Source organism: Rana temporaria, chromosome 2 (assembly GCF_905171775.1).
Source record: "Rana temporaria chromosome 2, aRanTem1.1, whole genome shotgun sequence".
Lineage (NCBI taxonomy): Eukaryota > Metazoa > Chordata > Amphibia > Anura > Ranidae > Rana > Rana temporaria.
The window spans coordinates 69,685,351-69,703,465 of NC_053490.1; the positions used below are offsets into that span (position 1 = coordinate 69,685,351).

Below are 18,115 nucleotides of genomic sequence, written 5' to 3' on the forward strand. Positions count from 1 at the left end.
GATTTTATTATGCAATCATGTGCAAGCTAAAATGCTGTTTTTTATTTTCCTTGCATGTCCCCCGCCGATGTACACTTTTAGTGCAATTTCAAGGGCGCTTTGGGCCAAATCCACAGCCCCGCAGCGCAACGTAACTTAAGTGATTTAAGTTACACTGCCGCAAATTTCCTAAGTTAGGTATCGATCCACAACACACTTACCTGGAAATTTGCGGCGGTGTAACTCAAATCCGTCCGGCGCAAGGCGTGCCGAATCTAATGGGGCGAGTCCCATTTAAATTAGGCGCGCTCCCGCGCCGGACGTACTGCGCATGCTCCGTCGGGTAACTTACCCGACGTGCATTGCGCTAACTGACGTCGCTCCGACGTCATTTGCTTAGACGTTAACGTAAATGGCGTCCAGCGCCATTCACGAACGTCTTACGCAAACGACGTAGAGTTTAAAATTTCGACGCGGGAACAACGGCCATACTTAATAGGGCTTAGTCAAATAGGACCCTATTTTTACGCGGCGTAACTCGACATAAACAACGTAGATTTAGCGCGACTGGCCCGTCGGAACGTTCGTGGATCGCCGTAAGTGTTCATTTGCATATTCTAGGCCGGCCGCAATGGCCTCGCCACCTAGCGGCCGGCCTAGAATTGCATCCTTAAGATCCGACAGTGTAATTCAATTACACATGTCGGATCTTCTGTCTATCTATGGTAAACTGATTCTGTGGATCAGTTCCATAGATAGAAACAGGGATACGACGGCGTATCAGTAGATACGCCGGCGTATCCCATTTGTGGATTACCCCCTTTGCACTTGTAGTTTGCACTTGTAGTGCAAAGTGGATTTATCTTTAGTCAGGGATTTTTTTCTCAGAAAATAGGTGCAGGAACTCAACCACGACCCCGTTCACATTTCAAAAACAGTAGAAGGGTCTTAAAGGGGCATTAAATACCAGAATTGCATTACATACAGAGTTCAGGGGGTTACACACAGAGTGCAGAGCTGTCACTTGTAAACACAGAAACCAGACTTCTGTGTTTACAAGTGATTGTGGTCAGCAGGCACCAAAGGGTCTGAGCCAGAGGTAGTGGAACTGAGTTCCCCCTGAAAAAAAGCCCTGCCTTTAGTAAACAACCCCCTATAGGATTTGTAATGTTCATGAAGAGAGCAGTGCATTGCTCATTACAAACAAATGGAGGTTATGGGAAAAGAAGAGGTTCAGGAGCTCACAAAAAATATTATTTCTCATAGTAAGAAATAGTTTCATGAAAAATAGATGACAGCCATTAACCGGTTCCCGACCGACTCACGCAGATATACTGTGGCAGAATGTCCCTTCTGGGCAAAATCCCATACATATACGGGTTTGCCCGGGAGAGCCACCAGAGGGCACACAAGCGACGTCGGAGGCACGCTCCCGCTGCACAGCGGGGAACCTAATGCGCATGGCCGGTGGGTGCGATCGCCGTCGGGCCCTGGCGCGATCACGTGCACAAGCTCCAGCACTGAGATGTGTGTGTGTAAACGCATAAATACCTATGCTGTCAGAGGAGAGGACACAGATCGTGTGTATCGATCTGTCATCTCTCCTAGTTAATCCCATCCCCACACAGTTAGAACACAGTGAGGCAACACATGGTTAACTCCTTGATCAGCCCCTAGTATTAACCCCTTCCCTGCCAGTGACATTTATACAGTAAATTAAAATAAGCCGCGCAGATAGCGTGATAATTCAAACATTAAGCCAATAGACATGCATATTACTATTCTTTGTGCTATAAATATGTAGAAAGACGCTACAACGAATAGGTTACCCCATCCGCAACATATTCCAATAAGTCCCAGTGAAAAAAATACTATGAAAAATAAAGTAAAAAAGCAAGTCAATGTTCTGTCTTCAGAAAATGGACGTATCGTATGATGGTTAAGTGGCTGAAAATACACTGTTCTCCTTCACATATATTGGTGACATCAAACGAAAGGAAACCATAGAACAGTGATGAGATTGGAAGGTGAAGGATTTTCTTTCTAACAGACTGCCTCTTACCGAAAAGGAAGATCCCAACCAGAGATCTTCTGTTGGCGTGTGGCTTTCTACCCAGTCTGGGGGTCTATGCAGCAGGATGTCCTTTGACCGATATCCGATAAATCTCCCACAGCTCACAGATGATCAATTGGTAATTATAGCCAAGGTGAGGAAGGAAAGAAGTCTGACTAGTGTAATCCAGTAAAACAATTTAATAAAAAATATTTAAAATCGCACTTACAAAATATAGATAAAAATTTGCGTGTGAAAGTTTGTAGCCGGCCGGCTAACACAGCCCGTTTACTCCGGGACACTGTATATGGTGATGACGTCAGCACGCCGCTACCCTACGCCGTTTCGTCACAATTGACTTCGTCCTGGGGCACACAGTAATCCGTGTATATTTATAGCACTGATCGCTCTATAAATGTCAATGGTCCCAAAAATGTGTCAGAAGTTTCTGATCTGTCCGCCGCAATGTTGCAATACCGATAAAAATTGCAGATCACCGCCATTACTAGTAAAAAAAACAAAATAAAGCCATAAAAATGGCATAAATATTTCCCAAAGTTTGTTTGACGCTATAACGTTTGCGCAAACCAATCAATATACACTTATTGCGGGGTTTTTTTCAAAAATATGTAGAAGAATACATATTGGCCTAAACTGATGAAGAAATTTGTTTTTTTAAAACATTTTGAAGGATATTTATTATAGCCAAAATTAAAAAATATATATATTTTTTTTCAAAATTGTCGTTTTTTTTTTGTTTATAGTGCAAAAAATAAAAACCACAGAGGTGATCAAATACCACCAAAAGAAAGCTCTATTTGTGGGGAAAAAAAGTGTAGCACTACCCCCGAAGGAGCTGCTGGTTTGTTTTGGGTGGCATGTTACCTCTGTATCTCCGCCGTCTAGGGTACTTGATGAGAGTTTTAGTAAATGGAATGTCCACACAACAGGTGTCTTTTCTGTGCTTTTATTGCCCAGCCGGGTAAAAACGGTTAAACAGTAGAAAGGTGAAGGGATAGAAAATAGAAGACAGTAGACTCAGGTATAACTTAACACGGGAAATAGTCCTGCTTCCAATGACACTTTACTTTGCCACTCCAGCCGGAATGGGTATAGCGCACCTGGACAGGCCTCTCTCACCAGCCTGGCAGCCAGAATGTCACTCAAACTTAGGATTAAGTCTCTGCCACAGACCCTCCTATAAGATTGGAGACAATTATGATCCGGAATCCTCACTTGGTAGATTCAGCACCCGGATCTCCTTCAGGTAGTTTTGCACAATTAGCAGCTAACAGGCGACCAACATCCAACCTGTCAGAACTCAGGTGGTCCCCCGATGAATGGACAGGCCCCTCCTGGAACACCAGCCTCGTGCTTGGTATCCCTCGGTCAGATTGCTCATCGGTCAGCTTCCTCCAATTGGAAGGACAGATCGGGACCACCTCCAGATTGGGGACTCAGTCGACTACTGGGCCCGCACAGTGGATCAATCGCTCCGGGCCAACGTGGTCCCGGAACCAGGAACACTGCTGCCCACGCACACCCCGGCCAGGAGGGACACATGCGGGGGTGTCGTGGAATGGCTACCCCAATGGCGGGTGCCCCACGAGGAAGAGAACCTCGAGGTAATGGCATCTGCCCCCTTTATACCTCTCCCCAGCATGCACAGCAGGGCAGCCAACCCCCGACTGGCTGCTAAGGAGTGGCACTCAGAACACTTGACCACACTGCTGCCACCTGCCGTCCGGGGGTTGGCCCGAGTCCCCGGACAAAAGGACAGCCCACAGTACAGCCAAACTAGAGCAGAGACCCAAATTTAAACAATCAAACGAACTCCGAGCTAACTATTTCTCTGAATCCTTCCCCTAAATTTAACAAAGCACCGGCTCTGAAAGTGGCCCGGCGCTACAAAAGGACGTCAATTTTGTTTGGGTACAACGTCGCACGACCCCGCAATTGTCAGTTAAAGCGACGCAGTGCCAAATTGTAAAAAGTGCTGTGGTCAGGAAGGGGGTAAAAACTTCCAGGACTGAAGTGATTAAGTAGTGAATGTGTATGGATTTTTTTTTTTTGGGGGGGGAATACGGTTATCATTTGGTGTCACTAAGGCACAGGTGTCAAACTGACGGCCCTCCAGCTGTTGAGGAACTACAAGTCCCATTAAGGCATTGCAATACTGACCATTACAAGCATGACTCCCATAGGCAGAGACATGATGGGACTTGTAGTTCCGCAACAGCTGCAGGGCTGCCAGTTTGACATATACCAGTAAAATTTTGTTCCAACATTTGTACAAAAATTCTGAAAAATCTTTCCTCAGGACTTTATGGACTCAACATGCCATGTCAGTGTTTTCAATTCTATGTTCTGTTTAAGGCTCGGTTCACACTGCTGCGCTGCAAATTTGCTAATTTTTTTGTCCTGTGTGAGGTGCGACTTTTACAGTGAATTTCAGGAGTTGGACATTCTGCGATTGATGTTCTAGCCAATGGAATTATAATGAAAAAAAAAAAAGGTGTTAACTTCCTGTGTATTTCCTGTTTTTTTGTGGAGAGTAGTGTGGTGGAATTCGCACATATGTGAACCATCAATGCGATTCCAGAACGATTTACATTGATGTCTATGGAGACTAAATTTGCAACGCAACGCTGTAAACTCGCACAAGACCCTTTTTTTTTATCTCATCGCATTCGTAGAAGAATCGCAACGCATGTCTGTGAAAGATTGTCATTGAAAACAATGACTTTATGGATGACATGTGAATTTAGAATGTTTTTGACGCATTACATTCGTTATGAACTCGCATCAGTGTGAGCCGGGCCTTTTAGACACACTTTCCAATAAGTAATAATCCCCCCCAACTAGGGTTGTCCCGATACCGATACTAGTATCGGTATCGGGACCGATTCCGAGTATTTGCGGGAGTACTCGTACTCCCGCAAATACCCCCAATACCAGAATAGAATACTCGTCCCCCCGCCGCCGCCGTTACGCCGCATCCCCGCTGCCGCCGACTGGTTAATACGCGCGGTGAACATTACAGCTTTCATTTGAATAGCTGTAATGATTCGCGCCGTGCCGCGTATAGACACTCCCCCTTGCTCGGGTGAACTGTCCAATCCCGAGCAAGGGGGAGACATGGCTGCATATGGGGGGGAGACATGGCTGGATATGGGGGGAGACATGGCTACATATGGGGGGACATGGCTGGATATGGGGGGACATGGTTGGATATGGGGGGGACATGGCTGGATATGGGGGGAGACATGGCTGGATATGGGGGGAGACATGGCTGGATATGGGGGGAGACATGGCTGGATATGGGGGGAGACATGGCTGCATCTGTGGGGGGACATGGCTGCATTTGTAGGGGGACATGGCTGCATTTGTGGGGGAACATGGCTGCATTTGGGGACACACTTAAAAAAAAGTATCGGTATTCGGTATCGGCGAGTACTTGAAAAAAAGTATCGGTACTTGTACTCAGTCCTAAAAAAGTGGTATCGGGACAACCCTAGCGCAAACCATAAACCACACTCAGTTTCATTCATTTCCGAAAAATGGGCTATTCTTTTTGGATTTTCCTTGTCACTGAGGTCAAAGAAAAATATAGTTTTCATGATCTACTAGTAACTGGGCCTGGTAAACACAGTGGGGTAGATGCGCTTTATTTTACGGCGGCGCAGCGTATTGTATTTACGATACGCCGACGCAACTTACAGGAGCAAGTGCAGTATTCACAAAGCACTTGCTCCGTAAGTTGCGGCGGCGTAGCGTAAATGGGGCCGGCGTAATTCAAATGTGGAAGGGGGGTGTGTTTTATGCTAATATGTGATGACCTGACGTGATTTACGAACGGCGCATGCGCCGTCCGTGTACATATCCCAGTGTGCATTGCTTCAAATGACGTCGCAAGGACGTCATTGGTTTCGACGTGAACGTAAATTACATCCAGCCCTATTCGCGAACGACTTACGCAAACGACGCAAAAAATTTAAATTTCGAAGCGGGAACGACGTCCATACTTAACATTGGCTGTGCCACCCAATAGCAGGAGCAACGTTACGCCAAAAAAGCCTTACGCAAACGACGTAAAAACACTACCGCCGGGCGCAGGTACGTTTGTGAATCAGCGTAACAAGGTAATTTGCATACTCTACGCCGAAAACGACGGGAGCGCCACCTAGCGGCCAGCGTGAGAATGCACCCTAAGATACGACGGCGTAAGAGACTTATGCCAGTCGTATCTTATGCTAATGTCGGCGTATCTTGCTTTCTGAATACAGAAAGAAGATACGCTGGCGCAGATTTGAATTTACGCGGCGTATCTATGGATACGCCGGCGTAAATTCTCTGAATCCGGGCCAGTGAGATTATCAGACAAATTATCGTCTGTCTTTTTTTGGGGGGAGGGGCTTTGCATGCTAGTCTCATATAGAAAATGAAGAGTTTTCTAACGTGACAAATTCTCATACGACAGAATAACAATTTGGAAGTGATGTAATGTGTTGTATTTATATTGCATTTCCAAACAACTACTGTGCTGATGAAACCAAAATCGCACAATCTGATATCGCACAAGAATTTTTTTCGTGCTTGTCCCCTCAGATAATATTGGATTAACTGTCATGATGGAGTCTTGAAACTGTGCACCAACGATCAGATCACGCGATCGATTCAAAATCGCTATTTTTCCTTCGATTTTCTGATCGTGTGCACGGGTCATTAGTCTCCCATGTACCTGTCACCCTCCTGCACGCTGTGCCCATGACATGATAAACAGAGAGCAGTCACAGGTGCAGGAACTGAACACAGAGCTGCTTGGTAGCTGCACCTTGGAAACATAAAAGACATAATTCACATTTTTTGGCTCCTTTTTGGACAGGCCTCAGGCAGCGGTGACACTATGAGAGCTGCTGCTATGTTCCAGTCATGCCGCTATCAGGATCACACGGAATAGCTGGCGGCCACTTTCAGCAGGTGACTCTCAGATCTTATGACTTGTTGCTTTCTTTATCATCTGTACTTCTTAAAGAAAAGACTGCAGGAATTGACAGTTTAACCACTTCAATACTGAGCACTTTCGCCCCCTCCTGCCCAGGCCAATTTTCAGCTTTCAGCGCTGTCGCACTTTGAATGACAATTGCGCGGTCATACAACATTATACCCATACTAAATTTCTTATTGCTTTCTTCCCACAAATAGAGCTTTCTTTTGGTGGTATTTGGTTACCACTGGGGTTTTTATTTTTTCCTAAACAAACTAAAAAACGACTGAAATTTTTGAAAAAAAAATAAAAAATGAAAACTGATGGAACTGGATAGGCAGCACTGATGAGGAGTTACTGAGTGGCATTTAAAGGGCACTGACAGGCATTACTAATGGGGCACTGATTGGCACTTTTATGGACACTGGCATATTTATGGGCACTGATTGGTGTTCTTTATGGGGCACAGGCTGGCAGCTCATGGGCAGTAGACATGTGCACAGAAATTTTTATTTATTTTTTTGTTCCGTTTCGTTCGTTTCCGTTCGTTTTTCGAAGACGCCCGTTTTCCTGTTCGTTCCCGTTCGTTTTTCGTACGACGAGATTTTTTCGTATTCCGATCGTTTCGTATTTTCGTTACCGTTTTATTTTCGTACATGCAGGATGGTTCGTTATTCTGTTTAATTCATGTTCGTTACTTGTTGGACAATAATTTTTCGTGAATTTTCGTCAATGATTTGCTTTCTGTGTTTTGGATTCCTTTTTCTGTTCGTGTTTTCGGTCGTGTGTTCGTGTGACATCTATGACAATTTGTTGTGGATGTCATGTGGGCATGCGACTGAAAATACGAACAGAAAAAGGATTTTCGTCATTTTGTACTTTCGTAAATATATCACGGGATTCGCGGCACTTTCAACACGCAGCTCATCCATATTAACTATTGTTAAGCCCCATACACTTGGTCAGACTTTTTTAACAACAAACATAAAAACGATCGTTTTCCGTTCGTTCTCAGAAAATTTGTTCGTTTTTAAACTCCATCAGAAAACCATTTTTGGGTTCAAAAGTCTGGCCAACTGATCTCCCTTCAGATGAAAATCCACAGAAAAGTTTATTTGGCTTTACTGTACTACTCAGCACAAAAGAGAAGCTGCTAACTACACTCATTGCCCATTCAAAAAAAACAAAATGACATCTGTGGCAAGGGATTTGCATTCTGTGTTTTGGGTCCTTTTTCTTTTGGTGTTTTCGGTCGTGTGTTCGTGTGACATCTGTGGCAAAAGATTTGCATTCTGTTGAATCCTAAATACGAACAGAAAAGGGGAATTCAAAATACAGGGTGCGGGTCTTTTGTTGTGGATGTCGTGTGAGCATGCGACTGGGGATGCGGACAGGGAAGGGATTCAAACAAAATGCAGAGTGCGGGTCTTTTGTTGTGGATGTCATATGAGCATAGGACTGAGGGTGCGAACAGAGAAGGGATTCAAACAAGATAGAGAGTGCAAATCTTTTGTTGTAGGTGTCATGTGGACATGCGGCTGAGGATACGAGCAGAGAAGGGATTCAAACAGGATACAGAATGCAAATCTTTTGTTGTAGGTGTCATGTGGACATGCGGCTGAGGATACGAGCAGAGAAGGGATTCAAACAGGATACAGAATGCAAATCTTTTGTTGTAGGTGTCATGTGGACATGCGGCTGAGGATACGAGCAGAGAGGGGATTCAAACAGGATACAGAATGCAAATCTTTTGTTGTAGGTGTCATGTGGACATGCGGCTGAGGATACGAGCAGAGAGGGGATTCAAACAGGATACAGAATGCAAATCTTTTGTTATAGATGTAATTTTCGTTCTTTTGACGTTTTCGTTTTGTCGTATTTTCGTTGGATCGTTCGTTCGTATTTGCGGTGGTTCGTTATGCGGCTCATTCGTAATGCCGTCGTTTTCGTATTTTGGTGCTTTAATTTTTTCGTATGTACACCTTATTCTGCGGGTACGAAAATGAACATTTTCGTACGAAAATAACATTCGTACGAACGGGAATGCACATATCTAATGAGCAGTGATTGGCAGCTGATGGGCACCTCTGATGGGAGCTGCACTTGTAATCAATATGCTGATTACCAGCCCGGACCCCTCCTTTGACAGGGAGAGCTGCCTGGCTCTCCCTGTCAGCGTGAGCCGAGGAAAGCTGTTCATCAGTTTAGGCCGATATGTATTCTTCCATATATTTTTGGTTAAAAAAAAAAACGCAAAAAGCGTATATTGATTGGTTTGCGCAAAAGTTATAGCGTCTACAAAATTGGGGATAGATTTGTGCAATTTTTATTATTATTTATTATTTTTTTTATTAGTAATCACGCTGATCAGCAATTTTTTGTGGGACTGTGACATTGCGGCGGACAGATCGGACACTTTTTTGGGACCAGTGACATTGTTACAGTGATCAGAGCTAAGAATATATCAATGTATAAATGACGCTGGCAGGGAAGGGGTGAACACTAAGGGCAATGAAAGAGTTAAGTGTTCCCTAGGGAGGTGCTTTCTAACTGTCAAGGGGACAGACTCATTGGGAGTACAGAGAGATCGCTGTTCCTGATCACTAAGAGCAGATCTCCATGTTCTTCCCTGTCAGAATAGGGATCTGCTTTGTTTACATAGGCAGATCCCCCTTCTGCCTCTCTGAGGTTTAATCGTGGGTGGCCAGCGGAAATCGCGATCGTCGGTCCCGCACGACGTATGGGTACGTCATTTCGTGCAATAGGGCCACCCTGCCACAGTATATATGCGGTGCGTGGTCCTTAAGTGGTTAGTGCAGTTTTCGTCTGAGAAAAAATCGTAAGAGCAAGACTACCCATGCTCGGAAATGAAAGAATACATTCCAAAACAATTCAACAAATTACATCACTTCCGAAGTTGTATTGTCATAGGAGAATTTTTGGAAGTTGAGTAACCTCTTCACTTTCGATACGAGACTTGCATGCAAAAAAAAAAAAGAAAGAAAAACCCTGAATTATTTGTTTGATAATCTCATCATGTGTACTAGGCTTTAGATTAACTAGCAAATTTAAATATACTAACAAGCGCAGTTAAGCAGTTACAGCAGTAACTGATACATATGGAAGAGATTTCTGTTCTTTTAAAGAACAACAGACTTACTAGCTGGAGCATTAAATGGAAATAGAAGAAAAAAGAAAACGAATGCAGCCATCATATCTAAGAATTGGTAAGCTGCAATATAATAAATGTTTGCTTTATTCTGCTTTAATTCTTAATAATTACATGTTTTAACCTAACACTTCAAGTCTGACATTCATACTACGGCTGTATATAGATATTTCTGCATAGTTTCTTTGATCCAGCTGGTCCAATGTAAGTATGTTTGTGCCATACCTGTGGAATCTCCCTGTAGTATAGGGTGACCAGACACCCCCAGATTGAGGATGCTGTCCCTGAAGCCATCTGTCCCCAGATTGCAGGGGCGGTGCCAGGTGCAGGCCGTTCCTGAGCGGGTTCTGAGGGGGGCGGTTCGTCTTGGGTGCCACACACTGAGGGGTGTCAGACCAATGTCTCCCCCTGTGTCAGCTGCTGTCACACAAGTCCTGCCTCCTGGTTTTCTCCTTCGACAGACAGCATACTTGTCCAATGTGCTGTTTTTCATAGGTAGGAGCCGGTCTGGGAAGCGGGACTTGTGTAACAGTGGGCACCCGGCAGTTAAAATCAAAGCTGACACAGCAGAAGACACCAGCCTGACACCCCCCCAGCGTGTGGCACCCGGGGCAGACCGCCCCCCCTCCCTCTGCCTCAGCACCCGCCCAGGATCTGTGTGATAATTGGCTTTCCTCTCCTCTCTGATCCCCTGCATGCGTGAGACTGCATTCCTGAGCACAGGTGATGCTGCATTCCTGGGAACAGATGAGTCTGCGTTCCTTGGCACAGGTGAGGCTGCGTTGCTGGGCACAGGTGAGGCTGCGTTGCTGGGCACAGGTGAAGCTGCGTTGCTGGGCACAGGTGAGGCTGCTTTGCTGGGCCCAGGTGAGGCTGCTTTGCTGGGCCCAGGTGAGGCTGCATTCCTGGGCACAGGTGAGGATGCATTCCTGGGCACAGGTGAGGATGCATTCCTGGGCACCAGTGAAGCTGCATTCCTGGGCACCGGTGAAGCTGCATTCCTGGGCCCAGGTGAGGCTGCATTGGATGGGCACTGGTGAGGCTGCATTAGATGGGCACTGGTGAGGCTGCATTGGATGGGCACTGGTGAGGCTACATTGCTGGGCACTGGTGAGACTGCATAGATGGGCACAGCTGAGCCCTGCATTTTATGTAGTCCACTCCTGAACTCTGCACTCTGTTTTTTCTCTGTCTTATCTTCATAACATGTGCTAGTCATATCTCCAAAAATTCCTAAAAAGTATATATTTTTTTAAAAATCTTTATCTTATGGACGAAATGTGAGAAATAACGTATATATCATACAATCATTCCATAAACACATAGCACATACACTGTATATATCATTTGAGGAAAATATGCTTATAAAATGGTTTACCATTTGCCAAAATTAAAAAAAAAAAATGTCCCGGATTTCATTTTAAAAATCTGGTCACCTTACTGTAGTAGTGATGTGACTTTCATACCTATGGGAGATTACTGCAGTAGCGCTGTGACTTTCATACCTATGGGAGATTACTGTAGTAGCGGTAAGCACTGCTACTACATTGATCTCCATTTGCTTTCAGGTTCTATGCCAAGCAGCTGTCTTGTTACATTATAAACCATGGTCGGATCTAGGGGGCTGCTGGGGTGGGCTAAACCCCCTCCCCTTCAGGCAACCCATGGACTTTGCCCAACAGGAGAAGCCGTCTGCAGCAGCTCGCACAGCCAGTACACTAACCCTACCCCTTCCCTACATAAGCAGAAGAAGAAAGAAATCAATGTACACTGCCTCCTCCCGCCCCTCTTCTCCTGTTTGCCCCGCCCACACTCACATTCACTTTGGTAATGAATAATTTTACAATTTTTGGGGGATGAATGATGTTGTGAACTATACCATCTCAGCTCCCGGGGAAGATACTGTCCATAGCCGCCCCCTACCATTGATATTATTCTATCATCACATTATCATGCTACCAATAGGTAAGAGTGTTTGGGACCTTGTTTGCTCCCCCTCTTTCTTTTATGCATTATATATGTTTTATAGTTTCATTACCATTTTATTATATTGGCATTTTCTTTCTATTGTAGATACCCCCATACTGCATATCTGCTCCTGACGAGTGGTACAAACCACGAAACGCGTAGAGCTTCTACACTATGATATGTCACAGTATAGGCCTATCCTTTACCTTACCAATTATCTCCATGGATCAACTACCATATTATTTATTTACGTGTTACCAATACAGCTTTGGTCTTCACACGCCAGGTTTATTGTCATGCCTTGTTTTTATGAGATATTTTTACAATTATGTACTGTCTAATATATATTCAGTGTAACCTACAATTGCTATGCATTACCATGTACGCTTTTATTATTAGGTACTACCATGCACTGTTTAGACTCTAGTTTTTGTAACTCATTACCATTCTACCTACCTACTCCTTAGTGGCGTTTGTCATGCCCTATCTGTAACTAATAAATGTATTTACTTCAGTTGATTCATTGAGTTCAGTAGTGTGCTTCATTTAAAGTCCCAACATTTAGTAATTCTTTCTTCGATGTTGTGAACTAGATGATTCTTAAGAGTGGGGGCTCTCTTTACACAAATCTATTTTTTTTTTTGGGAGGATCTTGGATAAAATTCTATCTGTTTTTAAGATTGGCCAGTGTTTTCTCACAATATGCTCTACTGATTGGTACAGTTTGTTAAACCCAGTGATAAAAGCCACATCGGTATATGGTTCCCCGTGTTCTTGTCCTTCTTCAGGACAGAGTATGCTCATTAACAATTAGAAATGCACCAATCCCGTCTCGGTATTGAACAGGACGACCAGCAGACCTAGTTGTCATGGCAATCCCTTACACCATATAAGACGTTAGGTGCACCAAGATGACGAAACACGTAAGTCGGAGCTTGGAGTGTAATCACGTAACTTTCTGGTTCCTGATTACTTTTTGAAACGCACGTTGTCCCAGATCCACAGATATTATATTGTCACTGTCCCTAGCACTATTACTGTGCTTTTTTTAAAATAAGAAACTGCCTAATTGAATAAAACAAATTTATCGAATTTACGCTATGAGTGTCAATTTTTCCTATCCAACCATATGTGAAACACATCTTATGAGCTAAACACGCTGCAGAGGAGGCTATCCCATTTGGTATCAAGACCTGAGGTTACTCTGCATATATGTGATTTACCCCTGCGGGGGTACTGCTTTCTGGTGAGTGTGGAACGGAGAGGGGAGCACAAGTGGAACTCACTTTTTTGCACAGAAGCTGTGATGAATTTCTGCAGAAGTCACAATAAGAACATTATTAGTTTTTGTCATTTCCTGCTATGATTGTTTTGGACTATGATTTTGGAGCTCAGTAGATTGCTTTAAAAAAGGCCTGGATTCTTTCCTAAATGTACATAATTTAACTGAGTACTAAAATTTGTAGGTAAAGATAATCCAGGGAAAATCCGATTGCCTCTCGGGGGATCAGGAAGGAATTTTTCCCCCTGTTGTAGCAAATTGGATCATGCTCTGCGGGGAGTTTTTTGCCTTCCTCTGGATCAACTGTGGGTATGGAGTTGGGTGTATGGGATTGTACTGTGTTTTTTATTTTGTTTGCTTATTTTTTTTTTTGTGGTTGAACTGGATGGACTTGTGTCTTTTTTCAACCTGACTAACTACCGTGTTTCCCCCGAAAATAAGACCGGGTCTTATATTAATTCTGGCTACAAAAAACACACTAGGGCTTATTTTCAGGGGATGTCTTATTTATTTATGGTATGTACAAAAAAGTTCCCCCCCCTGTCAGCTCTGGAGTCAGCATTGTGAAATTCTGTAATCCCAAAAATAAACCTTTGTTTAAAGACCTTATAAAATGATGTAATCCGTTCTGTAAAAAGATGATATCATGTGCAGTGTGTCTCCTTGTGTAACATTATTGTGGAAAATACCTTAATTACAGTGCCGCTTGCTGCTCACGTGACCCGCTGGAGCTCTTCTTCCCTACTCCAAATACTACAGAGGGAGGGGCCAAGATCCCCAAAGACGTCAGCCCCACTCTGATTACTGCAGTGGGTAGGGGCTTAATAAAGTTTTTTATTGAAAAAAAAACAGCTGACATCAGCCGGGAGGAGAGGAGAAGAGCTCCGGTGGGTCACGTGAGCGCCCAGCAGTGCTGTAAATAAGGTATTTTCCACAATAAAGTTACAAAAGGGAGACACACTGCACATTATATAATCTTTTTACAGAACGGATTACATGTTTTTACAAGGACTTTAACTAGGGCTTATTTTTGGGGTAGGGCTTATATTGCAGCCATCTCAGAAACTCACACTAGGTCTTATTTTCGGGGTAGGGCTTATTTTCGGAGAAACAGGGTATGTATTTGCGCCAGCACTTTATTTATGTTTTTTACTTTGTTGGTATCAATTGATGGTCACTTTTGCATTTTTTTGCACAAACTAAGAATATTACACCTTATATGGATCAGATTTGATGAATTTTGTATGAAGGTTCACATTAATGGGGAGTAATTAGGATTTTGTTTTGACACTATTGGTGTCACATACACACTTTTAGATATTGGCAGCGCCATTTACCCTCCCCCAATTCCAATCTATGAATATATACTGTGTTCGTATATGTTTTCAGACAGGCTTTTTTTGTGGTTTTTGAAAAAGCGTTCAACACCTCAATGGCTTTTAATGATAAAGCCAAAAGTATTTTTTTTTTTTTAAATGCTGCGAGTCAGCCAGTAGAAATCTATGTTGTTTCCTGACTTGACATCCTGGTGGGATGGAGCGGTATGGATGAGACAATATCCCACCACACAATGGGAACACATACTGTATGTTGTGTTCAGTTCCCCTTTGCCTTAGTTGTTCTAGAGGCAGAGAGGGGAGTAGTCCATCCTTTTCCCTCTCCACCCTTCCTTCAGGGAGGAGATTGTATTAGCTGCAGCTTGTCTGGGGAGACTGGTGTACCAGACCTTCCTATTCACACCAGCAAAGCTGCAGCCAAACTACTGCAAGGGAGATGCGTACCCTTCTGTTATCTATAGGACCAGCATGGCACCGGGTGACTGTGGGGAGTGAGGATCCAGTATTCAGTATCACAACTGACAGCAGAGGCCGTGAGATGCAGCAAGACCTCCTCATTGGCTGATACGATACATTGCGCAGGTAAGAATCTTTCCACAGGTGTGACAAGTGTAGACTTGCTCATTCATCACCTCTAATAATAAGAAAATCCTTGGCTGACTTTTTGCATTTATGTTCTGTATTAAGTAAAACCTACTACTTGAAATGCAGAACCTTATTTGAAGTCTATCTAAAGCAATTTGTTTTTAAACTTTTGGTATAAGGTCCTGAGAGGTAAGAACCCCCAGGTCAGATTTTTAGTGCTGTCTGGGGAGATTCTCTCTTTCTCGCTTTTTATTTTTCCTGTACATAGGGAGTAATGCAAATAAAGTTGATGGGCCAGATTCACAAAGAGTTACACCGGCGTATCAGTAGATACGCCGACGTAACTCTGAATCTAAGCCCGTCGTATGTTTAAATGTATTCTCAAACTGAGATACACTTAAACATGCCTAAGATACGACAGCCTGCGCCGTCGTATCTTAGGGTGCAAAATTTACGCTGGCCGCTAGGTGGCGCTTCCATTGCAGTCGGCGTAGAATATGCAAATGAGTCGTTACGCCGATTCACGAACCTACGATTGCCCGTCGCAGTAAATTTACACCGTTTCCGTAAGAGATACGCGGCGTAAAGATAAACATGCCCCCTAGGTGGCGTATCCTATGTTAAGTATGGCCGTCGTTCCCGCGTCAAAATTTTGAAATTTAACGTCGTTTGCGTAACTCGTCCGTGAATAGGGCTGGACGTCAATTACGTTCAGGTCGAAACCAATGACGTCCTTGCGACGTCATTTAGCGCAATGCACGTCGGGAAATTTAAGGGACGGCGCATGCGCAGTAGGTTCGGCGCGGGAACGCGCCTAATTTAAATGATCCACGCCCCCTACCCAGATCATTTGAATCATTTGATCCACACCCCCTACCCGGGGAGTTTACGCTACGCCGCCGCAACTTTACAGGCAAGTGCTTTGTGAATCAAGCACTTGCCCGTAAAACTTGCGGCGGCGTAACGTAAATGCGATACGTTACGCCGCCGCAGATATACGTGAATCTGGCCCGATGTCTCAATTCTAGGACATGGCCCAGATCAAGCATTAGCAGAACAGAGCGCCATGTTGCCACCGGTCAAATGTCCCCGTTGGAATATTTCCCCTTATTCCTGTTCTGGTGTCCACTCAAAATGTTGGATTTATTTATTACTAGTACTTACGGTATTTAGTCCTGTGAATTTACACAACGCTGCCTCTACATAGATATTGTACATTCACATCAGTCTTTGTCCTCAAGGAACTTACAATCTGAGGTCCCTAACTCACATTCACATACATACTAGGGCCGATTAAGACCGGAGCCAATTAATCTTCCATCATGTCTGTGGGAGGAAACTGGAGTACTTGGTGGAGACCCACGCAGGCACAAGGAGAACATGCAAACTCCATGCAGGTAGTGCTTGGGATTTGAACTGATGACCCTAGTGCTGCTAGGTGGAAGTGCTAACCACTTAACAATATAATACAAGTATTGAAACACAAAAAAGCAAAAGACAAGACACAACAGTTAAGAATATGCTGTTAAGATCCCTTTCACACTGAAGTGTTTTTACATCGTTTTAGCGTTAAAAATGGCGCTATTAAAACGCTCATGAAACACTCTCCATGCATCTCAATGGACCCTTTCACACTGAGTCCTGCAAGCAGCATCTTTGGAGCAGCTTTTGAGCGCTGAAAAAAAAACCTCTCCAAAAACACCCCTATCCATTGAAATGAATTTAAAGCGCTGTAAAAACGCCTTGCCCTTTAACACTGAGGAGTTGCACTGGCGGGGCGTTGAGAAAAGTCCTGCAAGCAGCCGTTTTTGGGCCCTGAAAAAAAAACGCTGCAAAAACACCCCTCTCCATTGAAATGAATTGAAAGCGCTGTAAAAACGCCTTGCTCTTTCACACTGAGGCACTGCAAAAACGCTCAAACGTTAGGGTCTTAGCGGTGCCTTACCATCGTTTTTCGGGCGCTGGCAGTGTGAAAGGGCTCTGAAAGCACTCAGGCTTTCACATTGGAATTGCAGATGAGGCTTCTTATAGGCGCTTTACAGGTTTTTTTTTTAACACCAAAGCGCCTGAAAAATGCCCGAAAAATGCCCCAGTGTGAAAAGGGCCTAAAAGCAATCTAAATCCACAATACATTACACCAAGTTATCAATAACATGAAATGGGTGATTAAATACTGGTAATTTCTAAACAATATAATAGTATTGCTAACCACTTAATTCTCAATGGCATTGATTACATATATGCCAACTTTCCCAGCAATTCTGGGGCAGTTGGCATCTATATAACCAAAGTCGCCTAAAGTAATGGAAAATACAACATTTTGAGTTGTTATTAGAACAGGAAATGAGGGGAAATCTTCCAATGGGGTAACTTGCTACTTACGCCATTTATTTCACTTCGATTTTTCCTCACATTTCCTATTGCGTCTAGGACAAGGTGTGAAGGGAAATCTCACCAGTGGAACATAAAAGGCATAAAAAAAAAAAAAAAAGGTTTAACCATTCAATCATCCAATCTTAGTTTTATATATATTTTGAAAATGAGAATTTATTACGATTTAGTTGCCATTCACGCCTATGCATTTTGATGCAAGTTAACACACGCTCACAGGTTTGTCATTGGATTTTATGGTCCTAACTCATATATAGGTGGTGTGTTGATGACAAGATGGTGTGGTGCCCAAAAACACACACATCCAACTTTTGATGCATCAATGCTTGTTTTAGGGACCTATTGATGGGAAAAGCATCACATG

At 43.8% G+C, this 18,115-nt stretch overlaps 1 protein-coding gene across 1 annotated transcript in view; it reads left to right on the forward strand.

The window, feature by feature from the left end:
- Positions 1 to 15,053: 15,053 nt before the first annotated feature.
- The window catches only part of THSD1 (thrombospondin type 1 domain containing 1), a 29,998-nt gene continuing 26,936 nt past the window's right edge, over positions 15,054 to 18,115 (forward strand). Inside the window, exon 1 of the mRNA XM_040340344.1 lies at positions 15,054 to 15,357. The gene's annotated coding sequence lies outside the window, so the exon portion shown is untranslated. The remainder of the gene's footprint in view (positions 15,358 to 18,115) is intronic.